This window comes from Macrotis lagotis, chromosome 3 (genome assembly GCF_037893015.1).
Source record: "Macrotis lagotis isolate mMagLag1 chromosome 3, bilby.v1.9.chrom.fasta, whole genome shotgun sequence".
NCBI lineage: Eukaryota > Metazoa > Chordata > Mammalia > Peramelemorphia > Peramelidae > Macrotis > Macrotis lagotis.
In genome coordinates, this window is record NC_133660.1 from 277931687 (window position 1) to 277952891 (window position 21205).

At 45.6% G+C, this 21205-nt stretch overlaps 1 protein-coding gene across 7 annotated transcripts in view; it reads left to right on the forward strand.

The window, feature by feature from the left end:
• The window catches only part of SHANK2 (SH3 and multiple ankyrin repeat domains 2), a 675055-nt gene that overhangs the window by 26716 nt on the left and 627134 nt on the right, over positions 1-21205 (forward strand). Inside the window, exon 1 of one of the 7 annotated variants that reach the window (XM_074230846.1) lies at positions 7682-21162. The exons of 5 other annotated variants lie outside the window; for them this stretch is intronic. The gene's annotated coding sequence lies outside the window, so the exon portion shown is untranslated. Of the gene's footprint in view, positions 1-7681; positions 21163-21205 lie in introns of those variants that run through there. One more of the 7 variants, XM_074230848.1, reaches the window with a different exon arrangement.

Consider the following 21205-nt stretch of genomic DNA (forward strand, 5'->3'; position numbering starts at 1 on the left):
TCTTAAGGTAGGAAGTGAATGTTGTTTTATCACACCTGTGGCCTCCTACCTGTTATCCTTTATGTGACTTAGGTTTGTACATTATAATTGCAGTTTTCATTTTCACTTTTTTGCTTCATTTCTTCCGTTAGCTTTGTTTTAATTATTTTACATGTGGTTTCCCTAGTTTTCCTTTTCCTTTTCCTTTTTTTTTTTTTGGATGAGTCAGTTCATACAAGTCTTCCCATGCTTCTCTGGCTTTTTGATATTCATTGCTTCTTTGAATTCAGTTATACTTTCAATTTTGTAGGGGACAAGCCATCCAAATTTAATTATTGTTCTCATTTTTTCCCTCTACATTAGAGTGGATAGAGGGCATCCTTTAAAAGTGGGATGATAGTTAAGTCCATCCCGGATCTAATGACTGCAAGAGGAAACATCCTATTTCCCAAGACTTTTTCAGTGGGAATGAACTGACCTGAAAGTCATTGACCCTGGCTTTTCTGTGAACTCTGGAGTTTACTCTGGTAGCTGAGGCTGTCCTCAGATAAACATGTAGAAATGTGGATTTACTCAGAATGACCGTGACCTTGGCTAGACCCCCAACTTTTACTTTTGGAACCAGGTCACACAAACAGGCATCTGCACAAATACCTCTTCACTTGTCCGTGAGCCCCCAGTGAAAGATCCACAGTTGTCTTGGGAGTAGGATCTCGCCTTTACTGAAGTGGGCAGTGGGAGCCCAGTGGGAATCAAGTTCCCTTGAGCTTAAGTAGGTGCTATTGGCATTTCTCTGCTCCAGGCAGTGGCTATTGATGGAATTACTGAAGGGTCAGGCAGGACTATGTTCTCTCTCAAATCAATACCAGAGTGCTTTCAAAAAGAGTTTTGTCTAATTGGATCTGGTGAAGCCTTAAGTGCCTTACCACAGTATTTAACAACAACAGCTGTGTAGAATGGATAGAAAACTTGCCTTAAAACCAGGAAGACCTGGGTTCAAGTCCCACTCCAATACCTACTGGTTGGATCGTCCTGGAGCGAGTCCTGGTGCGAGTCCTGGTTGAGTCCCTCAAACTATAAATCAAACCAAGTCAGCAAAGATTTAGTAAGTTCTCGCCTTGTGTGAGGTACTGTGTTGAGCCTTGTTGGCACAAAGTCCTTGTCTCATCCTGGAATATCCCTCAGCCCCTCTGCAATGTCCACATCTCTTTGCTTTTTTTTTGGTAAGAACCTCCTGAAGCTGCTGCCATTGTAAAGGACCCCAGATGGTCTTCCTTCATTCCCCTCCCAGGCCTAGTCTGGATCTTAGAGATTTTGAAGTGGTCTTCATTCTGGGCCCCTTCTCTCCTCTACTGTGCTTTTCCCACCCCAACCCCTCATGGAAGCTTCTTGGAGGCAGGAATCTGAATCTCTAGCACTTATCACAGTGACTGGCACGTAATCACTGATGTTTGCTTCCTTCTCTCCTTCCCTCCTGCCCTCTAGGGATTCACTTTTCTTTTTTAATTTTCTAAGGCAATGGGGTATGACTTGCCCAAGGTCATACAGCTAGGAAATTAAGAAGTGTCTGAGGCTGGATTTGAACTCAGGTTTTCCTGATTCCAGGGCCGGCATTCTATGCATTGTGCCACCTAACTGCCCCAGGGATTCACTTTCTAATGGAGAAGATGAAGTGCCAACATCTAGGTAGATTTGAGTTGAATGCAGGGTGAATTGAAGGAAATCAGTTATAGAGAAGATAGCAAGAGGTATTAGTGGAGGGAATTCTCTCACCTGGGTTTCCCCATATCAGTGAGGTCTATGTAGGTTCTGTTTCTGCCAATAATAGCAGGAGTGTCTCATTTTGTTGGCACCATATTTGGGATCTGATGAAGTTGGGTTTGAATTCCTGCTCATCACTCACTGGAGCAGAGTCAGAGTTTTGTCCTCTAACACATGAAAGACGTTGGCATAGATGGCCTTCCCAGGCCACTTCCATCTCTAATTACATAGTCTTGCAAGCTTTTGGCTTATGATGGCATTCCTAGCCCCATTTTACAGATGTTGAAATTCAAGAGATACATTGATTTGCCCTTGGTCCTCCTTGCAGAAAGGGACACAAGTCTTGGACTCAGGAGCCCAGGGTCAGCCCTTTGGACCTGACCTGACCAGCTGTAGCCTCATGAGGATTTATAACCTGGAGGCTCCTTGGAGACTTGATCCTGAAATAGCACCTGCCAGGGAAGATGACAGATGCTCCCACCGCAGCCCCCATGTCCCAGTTCCACACAAGTGATTCTTTAGCTCTACCCTTAAAAGAGCCTTCCTTGGGAATACCAGGCTTATCACAATAATTCTTATTAATCCATCATCATCATCATCATCATAATCAACATTTATATGATATTTTAAGGCTTTCCAAGTACTCTCCCTAGTGATCCCACTTGGCCTTCACCACACCCCTGTGAGATGGGTTGCTAGTATTATCCCCTTTTTATTGATGAAAAAACTGAGTCTGAGAGAGGTTAATTGCCATACAGAGGTAGCACTTCCACTTTTGAAAATCACGGGTTGTTGGGAGGCTTCATCTTTATTCAACCCCCTGAACCTTTCACTGAACTTACTACTAGCTCTGCCCTCTGCCAATCAGATAGAACTAATTTAATCACCATTTCACCAGAGAGCCTTTCAGATGCTTAGAAATGCCCATTATATTACGCTCTCAGTCTTCTCTAGGCTAACCATCTCGGTTCCTTCAGGCAGCCATCCTAATGTATTTCTCTGTCATCACTATGGCTCCATCTTCAGTGGATCAAGCACTGACCCTTGGAGTCAGGAGGACAGGAGTTCGAATCCAGTCTCAGGCAAGTCACTTAACCCTGATTGCCTTACATCCAGGGCCTTCTCCAGTTGTCCTGATTCCTATAACCACTGGACCCAGATGGTTCTAGAGGAGAAATTGAGGCTGGTGACTTAGCAACATCTCCTCACTCAAATCCAATTTATGTGCTTATCATGGCATCATCTCCCTGATGTTGTGGTCTTCTTCAAGAATGAAAGACAAAGGGGCGGCTAGGTGGCGCAGTGGATAGAGCACCGGCCCTGGAGTCAGGAGAACCTGAGTTCAAATCTAGCCTCAGACACTTAATAATTTCCTAGCTGTGTGGCCTTGGGCAAGCCACTTAGACCCATTGCCTTGCAAAAATTAAAAAAAAAAAAGAATGAAAGACAAGCACCATCAACATCATCCTGACTAGACTCTTCACTGTATTAGTGGCTTCTTAAAATGAAATACTCCAAACTGGATCCATTAAAGCGGAACCCCATCTTGACTAGGCATTCCCCTCCTACCTGGGTCCCTGACCCTTTTTTTGCCACCTTGGGGAAAGGCAGTGATAATCAACCCAACAATCTATGAGTTGCTTTGGGACCTAATTCTCTTTGTTTGTTTGTTTATTTAATTTTATTTTTTTTCAAGGCAAATGGGGTTAAGTGGCTTGCCCAAGGCCACACAGGTAGGAAATTATTAAGTGTCTGAGGCTGGATTTGAACTCAGGTTCTCCTGACTCCAGGGCCCGTGCTCTATCCATTGCACTACCTAGCCACCCCTCTAATTCTCTTTAAATGGGATGAAATGGGGAACAAAGTTCCCCAATATCAGAACTGGGTGACTGCCCTGCAAAAGATTCATTGGTGAGATGATTCCTTCAATCCTTGAATAGCCTAAAGTCATAGAAAGCCTCCCTTCCTTCATTCCACAAACTTGGAGTCATTTTTGTTAACCTGGGGAAAGATTGGAGCTCTTGATTTGGAGGGATTAGTTCCCAGCACTGGGATAGTTCCCCCGGAGAAGTCTAGAAGGGGAGACCAGTAGAGCCGAGGGATGTTTCCTGGTAGTTGAAGGGCAATTCTGTGGTAGAGGTGTTGGATTTGTTCCGCTTGGCCCTGGACCCAGTTGGCAGAACTGGGAGTTACAAATGGAAGAAGCCCAGAAGTTAGTTTAGGTTTAATGTCAACAAGAAACCCTGCAAACTCCAACCCCCCTCCCCCCAAGAAACTCCTTGACAGTTAGGGTTGGTTTACAGTGGAGCTGCCTAGACGAGGGGAAGGGCTTTGTACTGGCTTGGAGTGTTCAGGGAGAGAGAAGAGGGCTGCCTGTCCAGGTTTCTGATGCTGAGGGAGGGAGGTCAAACTCCTCTACCTCTTTATTTACTTTCCTCTCCTCCATGAGACTTTGAGCACGTTGAAGACTGGAATTGTATTGCTTCAGGTGCACCCATTTGCCTCAGCAAGGGTGTTTGTCTTAAGGTTTTTTTTTAGTTTTTTTTTTGCAAGGCAATAGGGTTAAGTGACGTGCCCAAGGCCACACAGCTAGATAATTACTAAGTGTCTGAAGCTGGATTTGAACTCAGGTCCTCCTGACTCCAGGGCCGGTGCTCTATCCACTGCACCACCTAGCCACCCCGTCTAAATTCTTGAAGATGACCATGACCTCAGGGAAGTAATGCCTGACAAGCATATAAATTGAATTGGGGGAGGGGGAGAAGGGGGCTTGTGCTAAGTCCAACCTCACTTTCTCCTCCAGAGCTATCTGGGTCCAGGGGCCAGTGTGAATCAGGACAGCTAGGTATGAGGCTATTAGGGTGAAGTGATTTTTCCAAGGTCATGCAGCTAGTATCTGGTTAGATTTGAACTCAGGTCCTTCTGACTCCAGAGCTGAGGCTCTAACCACTGTCCCACTCATTGGCCCTCTCCTGAAGTAGGTACTTCCATGCTTGCCGGGGTTCGGATGTTTAGTAGGTTCTAAAATACTTTATGACTCTTGAGGGACTAGTTGGTCTTTGGTGACCTCAGAGGTCCTTGAATTTTCTGACTTCAGCTAAGAATTTATCAAGTGCTAGAGTCTGGTGGAACCCTCCCAAACCCCCTACAAACCCTGAGACTAGGCTCTGTGTGTGGGAGTATATAGACCAATAAAATAGGAACAAAAATGGATTCATTGCAATTTGAGGGCAGAATGAACACCAGGGCAAGTCAGAAAATCCATTAAGGTGGATCTTGAGTGGAATCTGGAAGGAAGAGAATGGTTTTGAGAGGTGGACATGGAGATGGCACCCCAGGCAAGGAGGACTGCCTGTGTCAGTGGGTGGAGACTAGAGATGGAACGTGGAGTCCTGGCAACAACTTGGAGCCCACAGTTGAGTGGGTGAGATGTAGGTGAGAAGCCTTGAGAGCTAGACTATAGCTGATCTTAAATGCTTTACCTTGGCAATATGTGTTTTATTAATGAGGCAGTGGGGAGCCATGGAAAGCTCTGAAGCAGGAGGCCCTAGATTGGTATTTTAGTCAAGTTGTGCAGAGGCTTCATGGAAGAGACTAGAGGCAGAGAGAGGCCCATGAACAGCTTTCAGCACTCAGCCGGGAGAGAAGAATTCAAAAGTCTCTCTGATCAAACCATTTATTCCCCTAGCAGTTGATGGTTGGCCTTTGTTTTTGGAGAGGACCAAAATTACATCACTCTGATGAGGTCCAATATAGCTGACTGTGGCTGCTCAGACCAGACCAAGCTGTAGGTCTGGCACGAATAGTCCGTGGGAACATGCGGAATGGAGATGTTTCTAAATTTGCGCATCTCACGCATCTTTTGAGTGACTGCAATTAGACTTTGCTCATCGTGCGGAGCCTTCTTTGATGCAGGTCCGCCATGCTGTGTAGCCTTTAGCCAGCATCTCCCATGTCACATAAGCAATTCCAAAGTTCTTCTGAGAGACCTTGAGCGTGTCCTTGTATCATTTCTTCTGACCTCTTGTGTGTGAGTTCTCTATAAACTAGTCTTATAGGCAAGTGTATGTTTGGCATTTGAACAATATGGCGAGTCCATTGGAGTTCCACTCTTGGTCGTAGAGTTTGAATGCTTGGCAATTCTTGGCAAGAGGGTGTCAGTGCCCATTATCTGTCTTGGCAGGTGATCTTCAGAATCTTTCTAAGGCAGCAGGGGCTGATGATCTATTTATTGCCAGATTGGTGCTTGAGCAACAGACACAGGGTCTGCCAATGGGCCATCATTGAACCCTTTTCAGCCTGGTGAGATATCTGAGAGGGTGACACTCAGACAAGGGATTGGAGAAGGGTTTTTCTAAGGCACTGTGATCATCCGTGACATGTGAGGGCCCTATCTCAGGCTTCACAGCTCAGGATCCTAAATCACTAGCTTATCATTTTGTCGTATTGAAGATGAGGGTTGGCCAAAGGTTCAAATGAATCAAGCAGGTCAGATTGCAGGAAATCAGAAAAAAATCAATCAGATATGTTACAGAGTAAAACCCTGGCTGGCCAAAGCTTGAAATGCATAGGATGTAAAATGAGGCAGTGATTGTGAGCCTGTGTTCTGTTTAATCTTTCATTAGGAAATGTAGTCTAGTCCTCAAAAATGTTTTTTAAAATGTGTATCACTGGCATGATGGTTAGACATCAGAAAGATTAGGGTTCAAATTTTACTTCTCTATGACCCAGAGCAAGCTCTCTGAGACTATTAGCACAAAGAATGGGTATCCATCTATATCAGTGGAGGGCCTTTCCATAAGAGGAATTCCCCACCCTGATCAAATTACAGATCCAGCCTCTTCCCATTATGATTAGCAGAGCTATTAACACAAAGCAAAACTAAGCAGGTTTGAGCTTCAGCTTTTTTTCCCTGAAGAGCTTAAGAAGCAGGAAAATCAGGTCACCCAAGGGACAAGAAGGAAGCTCAGGCCCCAATAATTGTGGTTGTGGCTGCCTCTCTGGCATGAGGGCATAATGGGGGGTAGCACTTTGCAGAGACTAGACTCTGGCTGGTCAGTGGTGCCCATCAGAGCCTTCTCTGGCTGCCCGGGGCCCATGGAAGGGAGAACTTCGTCCAGGTCACAGTTGGGCTGCTGCCCTACCTCCCGATGGAGTAACATGCTTTGCTGTGTGGGCCAATGCTTTTTTCAAATCACTGCCAAGAAGCGAGATCAATGCCTCCTGATTGACCCAGGGAATTTCTATTTCTTAAATTAAAAAAAAGTCATTAGTTGGTTAGAAAGATCAATTAGTCACAGCTAGCTTTCTGTGATCATTAAAGTTTTGTCCATATTTTGTAATTGTATGGGGCTTGCCTTGGGAATTAGTCTCACTTTCTCTTTATATACATATATATATATATATGTATATATATATATATTATATATGTATAAAATTCTTTAGGCAACTGAAATTTCACATCCAGCCTTAATTGATTTCCCTCTTCATCAGACCTATTTCTGCTTCAAGAGTACATGGTACAATTTAGCCCCTTATTGCATAGTGGTCTGGGTTCCATATACATGGTGATCATATGTTCCATGTGGGCAAGGGGAGCTGCAGAGTGGCAGGGAATGAGCACTGATATTGGAGCCACAAGCCCTGGATTCAGATTCTACCTCTGACCTTGGCCAATGACATCCCTTTTTGAGTCTCGGTTTCCTCATTTGTAAGATAAGGAGGTGGCATTGACTGCCCCCTAAGGTCCCTTCTACCTCTAAATCTCTAATCCTATGACTATTTTCTATTTTTTCTTTTTGCCATTTTTCTTTTCTCACCTTCCAAATGACTAGGCTCATTTAATTCAATTCACCAAATTCTTAAGCAGCTACTATGTTAAGTCACTGTTCTGGGGGGAGGGGGAGGGGGGATGGGGGGGTGTGATTAAAAGGATAAAATGAAAATCAGTTCCTGCCTACTTTCCGTGAAAGAGGGGCATGTCCATAGATGAACAGATAAAAATTATTTGAAGATGGTAAAAGTACTAACAAGAATAAGATAGACGAGATTTTTCAGGATGTGGCACCTGAGGCAGGTCTTAAAGAGGACCAGGATTTCAAGCATAGGTGAAGAGGGAGAGCACCTGAGGTATAAACCCAGACTTATATAGGTGGCAGGCCCCATTATCAGGTGGCAACACCTCTTTTATGGAATTGTAGAATCCATCAAAGGGGTGGAACTAGGAATAGGCAATTCTACTGACTCTATTAAATGGCACAAACCAGGTCCAAACTGAGTGAAAGAAGGTGTCTACCACTCAGTAAAGATCTTGTGGCTGGTTAAGAAAGAGTCAACTCAGGGGTGGCTAGGTGATGCAGTGGATAGACCCCTGACCCTGGAGTCAGGAGGACCTGAGTTCAAATTTGGCTTCAGACACTCCATATTTACCTAGCTGTGTGGTCTTGGGTAAGTTATTTTAACCTCCATTGCCTTGCAAAAACAAAAAAAAAACACACAAACAAAAGAGTCAATTCATAGCAACTGGCCATGATGCGGAACACACCCAGTGGGGGCTTATGAATATCAATAATAAAATCCCGAGAACCCTGAAGGAAGAATTAGATAGCCTCCTCTGGAGACTTAATGGGCCACTTGGAATGGTGACCAAGACCTGACCAAAGACATGAGGAAGGAGATGGAATAGTAGGCTAATTTGGCTGAAATGTAGTTAGGTGATAAAAGTCTGAAAAATCTTGTTTGAGAACTGGAACTAGGTCAACTGCATTTTACAGATGAGGTCTAAAGGGATTTACTAATTAGCAAGCAACTAAGGTGAGATGGAACCCATTGCTTCCTAAGTCCTTCCCCATGAACATAAGATCTCTGATTTCTCCATAAATGTTGTGGAACCAGTTAGTCAACCAGGACATACTTGTTAGCAGTTTGCTGAACAGCATTAAATGATCAAGATATAAAGAAAAACCAAAGACAACCTCCAGTTCTAAGAGCTTACCTTATTCTCATGGAAGAGAAGATGTGCCTACTTAGTTCTGTACAAAGTAGATCAAAGTGAGTCCTACCAAGGAAGGCACTGATGAGTGAGGACCAAGAAAGGCTTCCTGAAGAAGGTGGCTGTTGAGAATCACAGGTTGAAGTGAGGAGGAGGTACGTGGGGCCCAGACATGTACAAAGACATGGAGAAGGGAGATGGTTGTGTATGAGGAATAGCTAAATAGCAGAGGATGTGGAGGGTGGAAGAGTGAGAAAGTATGGGAAGAAGCCAGGTTCTAAAGAATTCCATTCTTGATCCCAGAAGTAAATGCCAGCCCCTATTTAGTGGCATGGGCAGACCTTCTCCTTAGGGAGATTATTTTAGCCACTGAGTGAAGGATAGATTGGCATGGGGGAGGGTCTTGACTACAAGAGATGATGGGAGCCCATACTCCAGTTTAGGCTATGTGAGTGGAGAATGTTTGAGAGATATTGCGGATGGAGGCTGGAGATGTGGAGATTAGATGACATTGTTGAATTGGAAGCGAGGGAAGTGGTCCAGACAGACTTGGGGAATATGTTTGCTAAGAAATTGAATATTAGCTAAGGGACTAGAGAACTGGACAAGAATGATAATACTCGTATTTGATCACGCTTGAAGGTTTATGAAGCAATAATCTTGAGACTTGGGCGCTATCTATTACACTATCTCCATTTTATAAGTTGAGGAAACTGAGGTAAGGAGAAGTTCAATGAGTTTTCAGGATCAAACAGTTAATGAGTGTCTGAGGTTAGCCTGACTATAGGTTTAGCCCTCTTTCCCTAGCTGCTTCCCAACCAGAGGAGGAGTATCCATATTTCTTGATGTGCATTTTTCCATCACAGGCATCTCTGTTTTTCCATGAAGTGGAGAGGCCCTGCTTCCTGGACCCACACCAAAGCAATACAAAAGTTACCCCACTGGATATACTTCTTAGTGGAGTCCTCAAAGTAGCTCAGAAACTTGCTGATTTCAGGTTTTCTCAGTATCAGCAAGGGAGAGACACACACACTTAGGTGAAAACAAAAACTTTGGGGCTTTGCCAGATTCAGGATATTTGTGCACAAGGTGGCCAGCCAGATCCAATTTTGCTGATTCCCCAGTCCTCCTCCCCTTCCCCTTCATAGACTTTCTCTTCTGATACTCATTATCAGGTGTTTGAAGACTAGCAACCTCATGGTTAATAGAGAAGGGAGGAGAGAGAAGCTGTGTATCCTCAGGGTGGTTGGATGGCCAGAGCTCTGTGGAGTAAAGACCATATCGGAGGCTAAGAAATCCAAGTGAGAAAGAAAACTGGGTGAGGTGCAGGTTTGGAGGATACGACGGACGTGTGTTGCCTTGCATACAAAGGGAAGCAATGTGCAGTAGGTTGGAGTCAGTGACAAATCGCTTTAAGGACTGATCCAAGGTTATTGGGAGGTGCTGAAGATGACTGAGCTGGGGAGCGACGGGGTCAGTTTTTCCACCCTTCTTTTGGTAGCTGTGTGGAGGATGCTTGGAGAGGGAAAGCACTGGAGGAAAGAAAACCACTGCAGGAAATATATCTCCTAAGACTTTAAATCTAAGGCTAGAAGGGACTTTAGAGGCCACAGGCCATCTACGTCCTCCTTTTATAGATGAGGAACCTTGAGTCCAAGGGAGATGGAGCAGTTTAACACAGGGTGGTATGGGTAGTAGATGTGGCTAGTGGGATTTGGTCAGAAACCCTTTATAACCCCACCTTAGATCTCCACTGTGGTAGCTTATCTGACCCCACTTCCATGTCTGTTGTCTCATCCACTGGACTCAGGCTTCCTTAGGCACTACCTGTCTTTTGTTCTCTGTATCCCAAGCACTTAATGTCTGGCATCCAGTAGGTGCTTAATAAATAGTGTTGCCTGTTGCCTGTACTGTGTCATGAAATGGAAGGGAATGGCTCTGTGAGTAGATAGAAGGGGGTGAATGAGAGGGATGATGAGGGCTGAGGTGTAAAGAAAGCCACAGGAAAGATGTGTAACGGGAAGGGGTCACCCAGAAAATCTAAACAAAATGCCATCCCAGCCCTAGAATCCAGGCCAAGTCAACAAAGGGAGACTGGACCAAAACACAGACTATTTAGAGATCATTTACATCATCCTTTGGGGACAGTCCATCCTTGTTCTCCTCTGATTCCAAATCGTGAACTTTTGTCAAAGTGCTGAAAGACCAACCTATTTTACTTTGGCCTGACGAGGGCCTATGATTGGATGGAGTCAAGAAAAAAAGGCCTTGCGGTCCAAGAAGGGCAAATGCTGAGTCCATCGGAGTCTTTTAGTTCATTTTCCAGTTGGATCCAAGCCTGTGATTAATAAAGTTACCGGGAGCTTCCCACAGCAGACTTCCTTTGTCTATAAAGGTTTAAGAGAGGTCTGGGGACTCTGAGAAGACAAGCCCAGGGTCACCCAGTCAGTACGTGTTGGGGTGGGACTCAAACCCAGGTCTTCCTCACTCCAAGGTCATTATCATGCTATCATTATCATGTCACATTCAGTGAGACTTTTAAGGTTTCCAGAGAAGTCCTTGTCCACAGGGAGCCTTGTTCCTTCTGCCCCCCCTCCTGCCTGCTCTCAGCTCTTTGGAAGACTTTGAACTCCCTAGCCAAGCTGCCACTTGTATTGTTATTGACTGGCTATTCAAAAGCAAAGGCAAATCACCTGTGGTCTTTCTCTTTTTCTGGTGGTAACTTTCTCCAGTAGCTGCTTCTGCCAGGCCACAGGACATTTCAGTTAATTAAACTTTTCAGCAAATGACTCAGTGGGAAGGTATCCCTCACTGGGAGGGAAATGCAGCAGACCATTTGATTCATCTCTATGTGACTACTGGTCTTTACTGGTAAAGCAAACCCAGGACAAGAAAATCCTTCATTTACAAAGGAAAAGCTGTGTGTTTGGCTTGGGCCTGGCAGTAGAAAGAGGACTGGGGTGCAGGGGGGGGCAGAGAGAGAGAGAGAACCACCCCAGATCTGCTCTCATTTGAAGATCTCAGGGATGAAGGAAGCCCTGTCCTTGGTTCTCCTCCATTTCTGTCTTCTCGCTGGGTCAATCTGCTGAGTCCCATCCTCCCAGACTGGCTCTTTAGCCAACTATATCAGAAAAATAAAATAAGAGCAGGAAGATGCTGGGAAATTTTCCTGCATAATGGGAGACCAAGTCCCTGTAGGTTTGAAGCATAGATAGATCAAAAGAACATAAATCAGTTATTCCATACTTTCTATAAGAAAGTGAGACTTTCCCTGGCCTCTAGCAGCTTATATTCTAAAGGGAGAAGAAAACACTGAATAAAGGGATACTCTAAATCTGCTCAATTGTCAGAGCCTGGGTATCCAGGGCAAAGCCCAAGCGTCCTGCCTGAGATTCCAGGTGTAAGACCAAGATGGAGGCCCATGACCTGAAAAAGGTGGCAGAAGCTCCTGGTGTTGGTGAGCTAGGTCGGTGTGGGGTCTTGTTGTATCTCCCTAAGCTTTGGTCTTGTCCAATCTGGGCCTGAGGAAAAGAGGCTGTTCTTGACTTCATTTCTTGCCTAGATCACTCAGTCAAGGTGAGACCTATTAAGGAACCAAGGTCTCCTACCGCATCCAGGGCCATCTCTAGTCAACCTGATTATATCTGGCCACTGGACTCAGATGATGCTGGAGGAGAAAGTGAGGCTGGGGACCTAACATAGCCCCCCTCCTCAAATCCAAGTTACTTGCATGGTCCTCTTGAAGGACACAGTACCAACAATAGATCTGGACTGGTGCTCTGTGAAGGCTAGAGAGGCACTAAGTAACCCTCCACCTGAAGTCAACATGTAACTTCTGGTATGAACAAGGGGAGATACAAAGAATTTAAAAAAAGAAGAAAAAAAACCAGAAGTGTATAAACAAATAAAAAACAAAAAATAAACAAAAAGAAGCATATAAACAAGTATATCAATATGGTTTAATTGGGCAGGGAAGAGACATGAAAAGCTGAGAATAGCAGGAAAGCTTGTATGGGGATGAGGAAATGGGGTACCTGAAGTGAGCTAGGAAGAGAGCTAAACCTCCTAAAAGGTAGGTGTGTATATGGGGGGAGGAGGGGGAACCCAGAAGGTAGGTGATTTGTCCAAAGCCACAGAGTCAGAGCTACCCCCTGCTCACCCCTTACCCCCCCACTTCTGCTGCCAATCTTAGGACTTTCTAGACAAAGACATTAAAGCTCTCAGCATCCAAGGAAGGGCAGAATCACCTTGGACAGAAGAATCTAGAGTTAAAAGGGGGAAATAGTTGTTATAAAATGAAATAATTGGAGTGGAGGGACCCCCTTAACTTAGGGTTTCTAGATCAGATGGAAGGAGTTGCTTCCCTGAATTTCAATTCTTAGACCTTTCCTCCCTTGTTCTAAATAAATTCCTTTCATATGATTTATCTGAGAGTAATATTTTCTTGAGACTTCCTAGACAATGAGAGGCTGAGGACCCAGGGTGGTGGCTTCTCCTCTCTATGTCTCAGTTTCCTTATCTCTAACATGCAAGATGGTTAATGGGCCGCAGACAGTATATTTGTACCTTCCTTGCATTAATTAAGAGTATCATAGAAAAAGCTAGAAGGGGCCTCTAAAAGTTATCCAGTCCCATTCCCTCATTTTTCAGATGGGAAAACCAAGGCCCGAGGGGTTCAGTGATTTATCTGCTTCTCCTTGGGTGGCAAGGGGAAGAAATGGAAGAGAACCCCTCATCCTTTAGAATCATATTGGAGACTTTTGTTTTGGTTTAATCTTCATCTCTGAAAGAAAAAAGAATCACACAAAGAAGAACATTAGCTTCTAGGTAGGATTTGTGATCGATAACTGAGGCCAGTCAGTCTTGTAGGCCCCCAGCTCTAGGGAGCCTACCTTTGATGCAAAGAGTTATGAACAATTCCTAGCCTAGAGTCCCATGAGATTAAGGGTTGGATTGGTGGTTCCCAGAGAATTTCGCTAGGTAGTCTAGCCCATTGTTCAGGGGAGGTAAAGTCATGTCTACACCCACACCAGAACAGTGGAGAATTGGTGGTGTTCTTTTCAAAAAAGTCTCTGTGGGCAGCTGCAGGGGTGAGGAATCTAAGCTGGTATCTTTCCTTGTCCATCAGAAAGAGTGGGCTGATCTCCAAATGCCCAGGCTTCCTGACAGGCTGCCCCAACATTGACCAGTTCTGATATCTTCTTCTCTAATGGCAAAGCTCAGTCACTGGCTTTGATTTTTAAAAGGAAACCCTTTTTTAATTTGTTTGGTTTTTAAACATTGAACAATAAACTAGTGCTAATCAGCCTAGGACCTAGTGCAGTGCTTTGGATGTAATGGAATTCTCCCTTGTGCCTTAGTTTCCTCTCTGTAAAATGAGAGAATTAGGATTACTGATTAAAGCTTGAAGGGACCTCTGATGCCACTTGGTCCTACTCTTTATTTTACAGAAAACTGAGGCCTAAGAAGGTCAAAAAAAGTAAGTAGCAGAGGCAGAATTTGAACTTGGACTCTACCGTTTTGGAGTCAGTGTCATCTCCAAAGCTCCCCCCTGAGATCACCTCCCATTTACTTTGTACCTGGTACTTGTGTAGGATTTGGGGGTTGTCTCCCCTTCAGAACGAGAGTTCTCAGAGGCTGAGCATCACCTTTCTCCCTTTCTTTGCATCCCTAGAACTGCTATACAGGAGGCACTTAATAAATGCATGGTTGATTATGATGGCAAAGAAGGGGATGGTCAGCCCCAGAAAGCCATGGCAGAAAGTCATTGTGCCCTCTCTACCCATACCCTCTGTGTGACCATTGTTTTAGAAAGATTTAATTTATTTTGAATTTCACAATTTTCCCCCAATCTTACTTCCCTCCCTGCCTCAGGCAGTTTGTTAGTCTTTCCATTGTTTCCATGGTATACATGGATCTAAGTTGAATGTGATGAGAGAGAAATCAGATCCTTAGGGGGAAAAAAATGAAGTATAAGAGAGAGCAGAATTACATAATAAGGTAACTTTTAAAAAAAATTAAAGGTAATAATCTCTGGTCTTTGTTCAAACTCCACAGTTCTCAGGATACAGATGGTTGTGAGGCAGGCAGCTGCATGGTGCAGTGGATAGAGTACCAGGCCTGGAATCAGGAAGACCTGAGAATCCTGAGTTCAAGTTTAGACCCAGAGACTTCCTAGCTGTACGATCGTGGGCAAGTCACTTCACCTGGTTTATCTCAGTTTCCTCATCTATAAAATGAGCTAGAGAAGGAAATGGCAAAGTACTCCAGTATCTCTGCCAAGAAAACCCAAATGGGTCATGACTGAACAAAAGACTCAACAAAAAAACAATTGTGAACCTTGGGCAAGTCACTTAACCTCATTGCCCTGCAAAAACCAAAACCAGCCAAACAAAGGGGCAGCTAGGTGGTTCAGGGGATCGAGCACCAGCCCTGGAGTCAAGAGGAAAGTCCAAATCTTGCCTCGGACAATTACCTAGCTGTGTGACCTTGGGCAAGTCACTTAACCCATTGCCCTACAAAAATCAAAAAATATCCCAAATTGTGAAAATTTCCCCTACTATTTCCAGATCTTCCTCTTTTTCATTATTTGTCCATTTCTTCTCCTTCTGTCCTTTGGAGTCAACCAGAACTCTTCCGCTTGGTAGGCATTCGTTGGCAATTATGCAGATGAAGCAATCTCTGAGTCTTTGCAACTATCCTTCTGTGATGGGTATGACCTCCCATGTTCTCACCAACTTGCTTCTTCTCCTGGAAACTCTCCTAGCTTAGCACCATCTTTATGCAAAGGTGTGTGATTCCTAGAACTGAACGTGATGTTCCAGGTGTGGTCTGACCAGGACAGAGGACAGTGAGATCTTCTAGGGATCAGTACCTTTCAGTGAGGGCCAAGGCCAATCAATTATAAATGGTTTCAGATTCATTTGGAAGGGGTGGCTGGGTGGTACAGTGGATAGACCACCAGCCCTGGAGTCAGGAGGACCTGAGTTCAAAGCCAGACTCATACACAATAATTACCTAGCTGTTTGATTTTGGGCAAGTCATTTAACCCCATTGCCTTAAATAAATAAAATTTCAAAAAAAAAGATCATTTGGAAAGAGGTCTGTGGTGGCAGGCTCCAGAAGTTTGCATTGGACCCTGAGTGTCTTAACATTTATCGTCAGTGACTTGGATCAGTGTATCAGAGGCCTCCTTATTGAATTTTCTGATGACACAAATGAGAGCGGGGGCCTGCTAGCAAGTTTCCAGGTCATAGCATCACAGATTTTGAGCAGAGACCTTATTTTACGCACAAGGAAACAGCTCTCAATTATCTGAGGTGGGATTTAAACCCAGCTCTTCCTGACTCCTTGTCTTGTGCCCCATCCACTCTACCACATTGCCTCTCACAGTGGGGGTCCTAGGGCTAATTCATTAAGGTTCCCTTATTATAATGGGTCCCATACCTGAGCAGAGGGGCACCCATGGGATGGGCAGTAACCTGTACTGTGATTGTCTTAGAGGAAGAGACCCCTTAGAGAATATCAGCCATCTCGACCTTCCCCAAGCCTGCAGAGGCCTCATCTCCTGACTGGTTCATGAGAAAGGGGAAGGGTCACGTTTGATCATTGGGTTGAGAAGATTGGAGATTGTTTTATATTAGAACATGAATGATCATGAGTGTGAGTTTTACCTTTCTGTGGGTATAACAAAAGTCACCCTAGTTAGGGGGTGTGTGTTTATAATACAGTCTAAGGGGGGTATCACTCCCCAGATGCCATGGTCTTCTGATAAACATCACAGCTTAGAGCAAACCAAAACCAAACCTAGGACTGTCAAAAAATATGGATGGGGGTGCCAGGTGGTACAGTGGATAAAGCACCAGCCCTGGAGTCAGGAGTACCTGAGTTCAAATCCGGCCTCAGACACTTCATAATTACCTAGCTGTGCGGCCTTGGGCAAGTCACTTAACCCCAGTGCCTTGCAAAAACCTAAAAAAAAAATACAGTCTAAGATGAGCCCAAATTCAGTTGTAGCCCAGTTTTTTCTGACCAGATGTGCTGATTCAGCAGATACCACTGCACCACGCAGCTACCTGCCTCACAATCATTAGAATTGTCCCAGAGTGGAGCAGACTGGACCAGGGAAGAAAATGAGATGATAAAGAGAGCAGAGAAAATGGAGGTAGAATGACAAGGGAAGATGTGTGTGTGTTTTGATGTTCTGAAAATAACAAAAAGCCAAACCCAAACCTCAGTAGGAATCAGTTGCCATGTCCTATTTGCTCACATTTTAACAAATAAATGCAGGCAATCCAAACCAATCCACATGCTGGTGATGCTTGACAGATGTATGTCATTCCACACCCATAGTCCACCACCTCCCGTGAGCAGGTGAGCATGCCTCAGAGCTCTAAGACCTCTCAGGGGCATTTTCCTTCATATGGCATCATTTGGGTTGCTTGCTTCATTTGTCATTTGTTCATTCACTCTATTCCTCCACCTATATTATTAAAATCATCTCTTTTTTCTTCATCTCTAACCATTATTTAGCTAGTTGTCACGTAACCTCCTATTTACCTCTAATTTTTTTTTATTTTTTAAGTAACGTAAGAATACTTGGTTCTGAGAAATGCTGACCTAGACCACTTAAGAGGGCAGAGTATCGGACCTGGAGATAGGAGGACTTGAGTTCATATCTGACCTCAGACACTTTCTGAGTGACCTTGGACAAATCACTTAACCCCTTTTCCCCTCAGTTTCCTCATCTGTAAAATGAACTAGAGAAGGCTATGACAAACCAGCCCAGTATCGTGGCCAGGGAAGCATCGCACGGGGTCACAGAGAGTCAGACGCAATTGAATGGCAACATCACAGCAGTTTTCAGACAAAATCAATTTTCTTCCACCCCCCTGTCTGGACCAAAGATTCACAGACTTGTGGGGCTGGAAGTGCTGTTTGAGGTTACTCTGGGAATCCAAGCTTCTCACGCTGCAGTGGAGATGGAAGTGCTGAACAGGGAAATCATAACTCCGGTGGCTCCTGCATGAGTTGTGCTAGAATAGAAGGCTCCCCAGCCTGAAGCCCCTTGCCCAGCACATTCTGCCATCGATCATCTGTTGAATCCCCCCCAGGGACAGAGAGCCTCCCCTCCCATGAGGCACCTTACAGGCAGCAGACACTCTGAACTTGTAAGACCCACAGATTACAGAGCATTTTTTTATTGTTCTTTTATTTCCAAAGCTGACCTCACTGTATTGATGAGGAGATGAGCCTCTCAGTGGTTTCAGATGTTCTCTCTGGATCTGCAGGAAAACCAAACTAAATCAAACCAATTCCTTGTTTTAGGGTCCATCACTCCACCCCACCCCACTCCCAGGTGCCTTTGGTCAGCACCTTTTACCTGTGGGCTGTGGATAGGCCAAAGCTGCCCAGGCCAACACGCTTTGCTTCCTATCCCTCCTCTCAGCCTCCTGAGGGATAGGGCAGAGTGAGGCCTCGTAGAGTTGGTTGCTTGCCCATGGTCAGAGCCAGAAGCAGGCCTTGCTGACCCTCTTCCTCTGTTGACTGTGCTTCCACCTTGCCCCTGAGGGTAGTTGGGGTAGAAGAGGGTTTGAGGACCAAGGCTTTTGAGTAGCTGCCCAAGATAAAATTAAAAAATTAAAAGAATAGCCAGTAATCATCCCCATTTTACAGATGAGAAAACTGAGGCAAGCACGGACTAACTAATTGACTTGTTCACGGTCACACAGCTGCTAAGAGTCTGGGGCTAGATTTGATCTCAGGTCTCCCTGATCCCATGGCCTGCTGGTCTGCCCCAGTATATGATCAAAGAAGCTCCCTAGCTGGAGGGTCTACCCCCTGAGAACCTTCTGTTATCCTTCCCTGATGCTCACTTCAGTGAGCTAGGGTCTGAGTGACATCACATAAAAAGACTCTGCTTTCCCCTCTTCTTTTGTTCATCCTTCACACCTGGTTCCTAATGGGGTGAATGTTCCCAACGCCTGAGGCCCATTGGATGAGAGCCTGGTTTCTGTAGTGGAGCAAGCTGGCTCTGACCATTAGCCCAGAAGGCCCCTGCTGGCTGCTGTTGAGGTCCTGAAGGAAGGAGCTCCAACTCTGTTCTATTTGGTCACAGGTGATGGACCTAGGAGGAGGCCAAACCCCCTCCTGAGGATGGGCATTGGGGTCCACCTGCTCTCTGGGCTTCAGAAGATATCTTGACTTCTGAAGAAAAGTTCGAACTCAGATCTTTCTGATCCCATCTAAGTCCAGTATTTTATTCACTAGACCTCCTCTCATATAGCAAGTATTTAGGGAGAAGGAAGGTTTAAAAAAAAAAAGGAATCAGTCCCTGCTCTCAAGGAGTTTGCTTTCTGTTGGGGAAAAGGAGTCTGCCCACTGATGAAGCAGACACAAAGCAGTGTGAGGAGAGATCTTCACCTGATGCCCAGGGGGAGTATGGCAAGGGGGTTGGGGGGGCAGGGCTTCTCTGGGGGTCTGCATTTGGGCTGAAGGTTTAAGGAGGATCCTAAGAGGATCTCTTTAAGGAGATGAATCCTGCCCCCCCAAGAAGAAGGGGAGTTTTCCTAGAATAGACCCCTGTGGACCCCATCTCCTTCTTCACCACAGTGTGGGAGTGGGAAGAGGTGTTTTGATGTTGATGAGTGGCTTTTAGCTTGTTCTATTGGAGGAGAGTCTGGGGGTGTATCAGAGAGCCAGACCCTTAGAGGCCAGGGCAGAGACGTGGCTCCATCAGAACTGGGTGACGCCGGTCTAGTCTCCACCCCCCGCTGCTTTTTGACCCAGAAAGGAGACTCATGGCACGGTGGTGGTTGGAAGCACAAGGGCATTGTGGGCTTGCAGGCCCTGGATAACCATGGGAAGCAACACGGAGGAGGGCACTGGGAGGCTTGGATGGGGTTCTGCTCGGGGTGGGGTGGTTCCCCTTGTGCTTGGTGGCTCCCTCCTTGGAGACTTAGCCGGAGAAGAGGGAGGGAACCAAGTCGGCTGCGCTGCCCCATTTTTTAGGGCCAGGTGTTAGGCCCGTGTTGCTGGGGTTTCTGACCCAGAATGAAGCTATAGAAAGGACATTTCCGGGGCTAGTGGTGGTGGTGGGGTGTAGGATCCTTCCTTTCTCTGGGTGGAAACCTTTATCTCCGGTGTGTCTTATCAGCTTGAATTACTGACTAACATATCACCTGACCCTGGGGTGGGGGTGGGGTTAATTGGAGCTGGGATTTCATTTCTCTGGCAGCATTTTAGGGCCCACCATTGGGAGGCCGGTGCCCCTCTTAAGGGGCTGTTTTCTGGAAGCCCGAAGAATTATGTAGGCCTTCTTGACACATTTTAATTAGGAATGAGGGCACCCATCTTCCCTGGGTGAATTATAGGTCTGGAACGCCAGCTGTGCCAGGCAGTTACTGTCTGAAGGGGAAAGTAAAAGAGGTGAATCTGTAGGAGAGCCCTCCTGTCTCCTTTGGATCCTGGGATTCGGGCCGAAAGGGTCCTTAGAACACCTAGCCAAGGGACCTCAAAGGGCAGAGGAGGAAGGGACTTAGGCAGGGTCACCAGGCTGCCGGGAGCTGCCCCTGGATTTGGATTCGGGGCCTCGGCTCCTCCTCAGCAGGTACGTCTGCTCCCCGGGCTGCCTTGGTTCTCCTCCCATAGCAAGGCCCCCCCCCAGGCTGAACCCCTCAACCTCCAAATATCAGAGCTCATCCATCATGCCATGCCCCCACGTTGGCTTCCATTTCCTTGGGCACAGAAGCATAGAAACAAGACAGTCTTTCTGGTGCCTCTGAAAGCATAGTGGAGGAGAATAAAGGCAGTGAGCTGATTCAGCAAGACTCCAAGAAGGCATGGCACAGTGGGAGGCACATCAGGGCCAGAGACCTGGGGGTAAATCATTTGTTTTATGGAAGAAGACAGACCAGAGAAGGGCAATGTCTGGCCCAAGGTCACCCAACCACTATGCATTAGAGGTGGGATTTGAACCCAGGGCCTGAGACTCCAGATTCAGTGATTTCTCCTATAGTATGTGGCCTTGTTAATCATTCTATTTACAACAGCAAGTGCACCTTCAGACAAGAAGCAAAATTATTTTTTTGGAAATTGCCCCTGCAGAGGGAAGCCCATTCTCTCCTGCCCTCCTGAGTGGGATTGGCTGGACCAAAGAACGATGATATCATCTTTCTCAGAGCTCAGGGACAATCCTGGGACTAGGAAGAGAGGGCGGATCTAGAGTGATCCGTCAGGAAACAGTCACCCAATAGACATCAAGGTACAGGGGTACAAAGAAGGGTGAGAGGCAGGCCCTGCTCTGCAGGAGTTTCCCCTCAGAAACCACCAGGACAAAGACCTTGATAAGGACAAGGTAGAAGAGATTAACATAGTTGTTTGAGATGGCAAAATTCTGGTTGAAACGCAGCAGTTCTTAACAAAAAAATAAGGTGAGAATTTTTTCCATTCCAAGAATTCAATCCAGATGGTTTG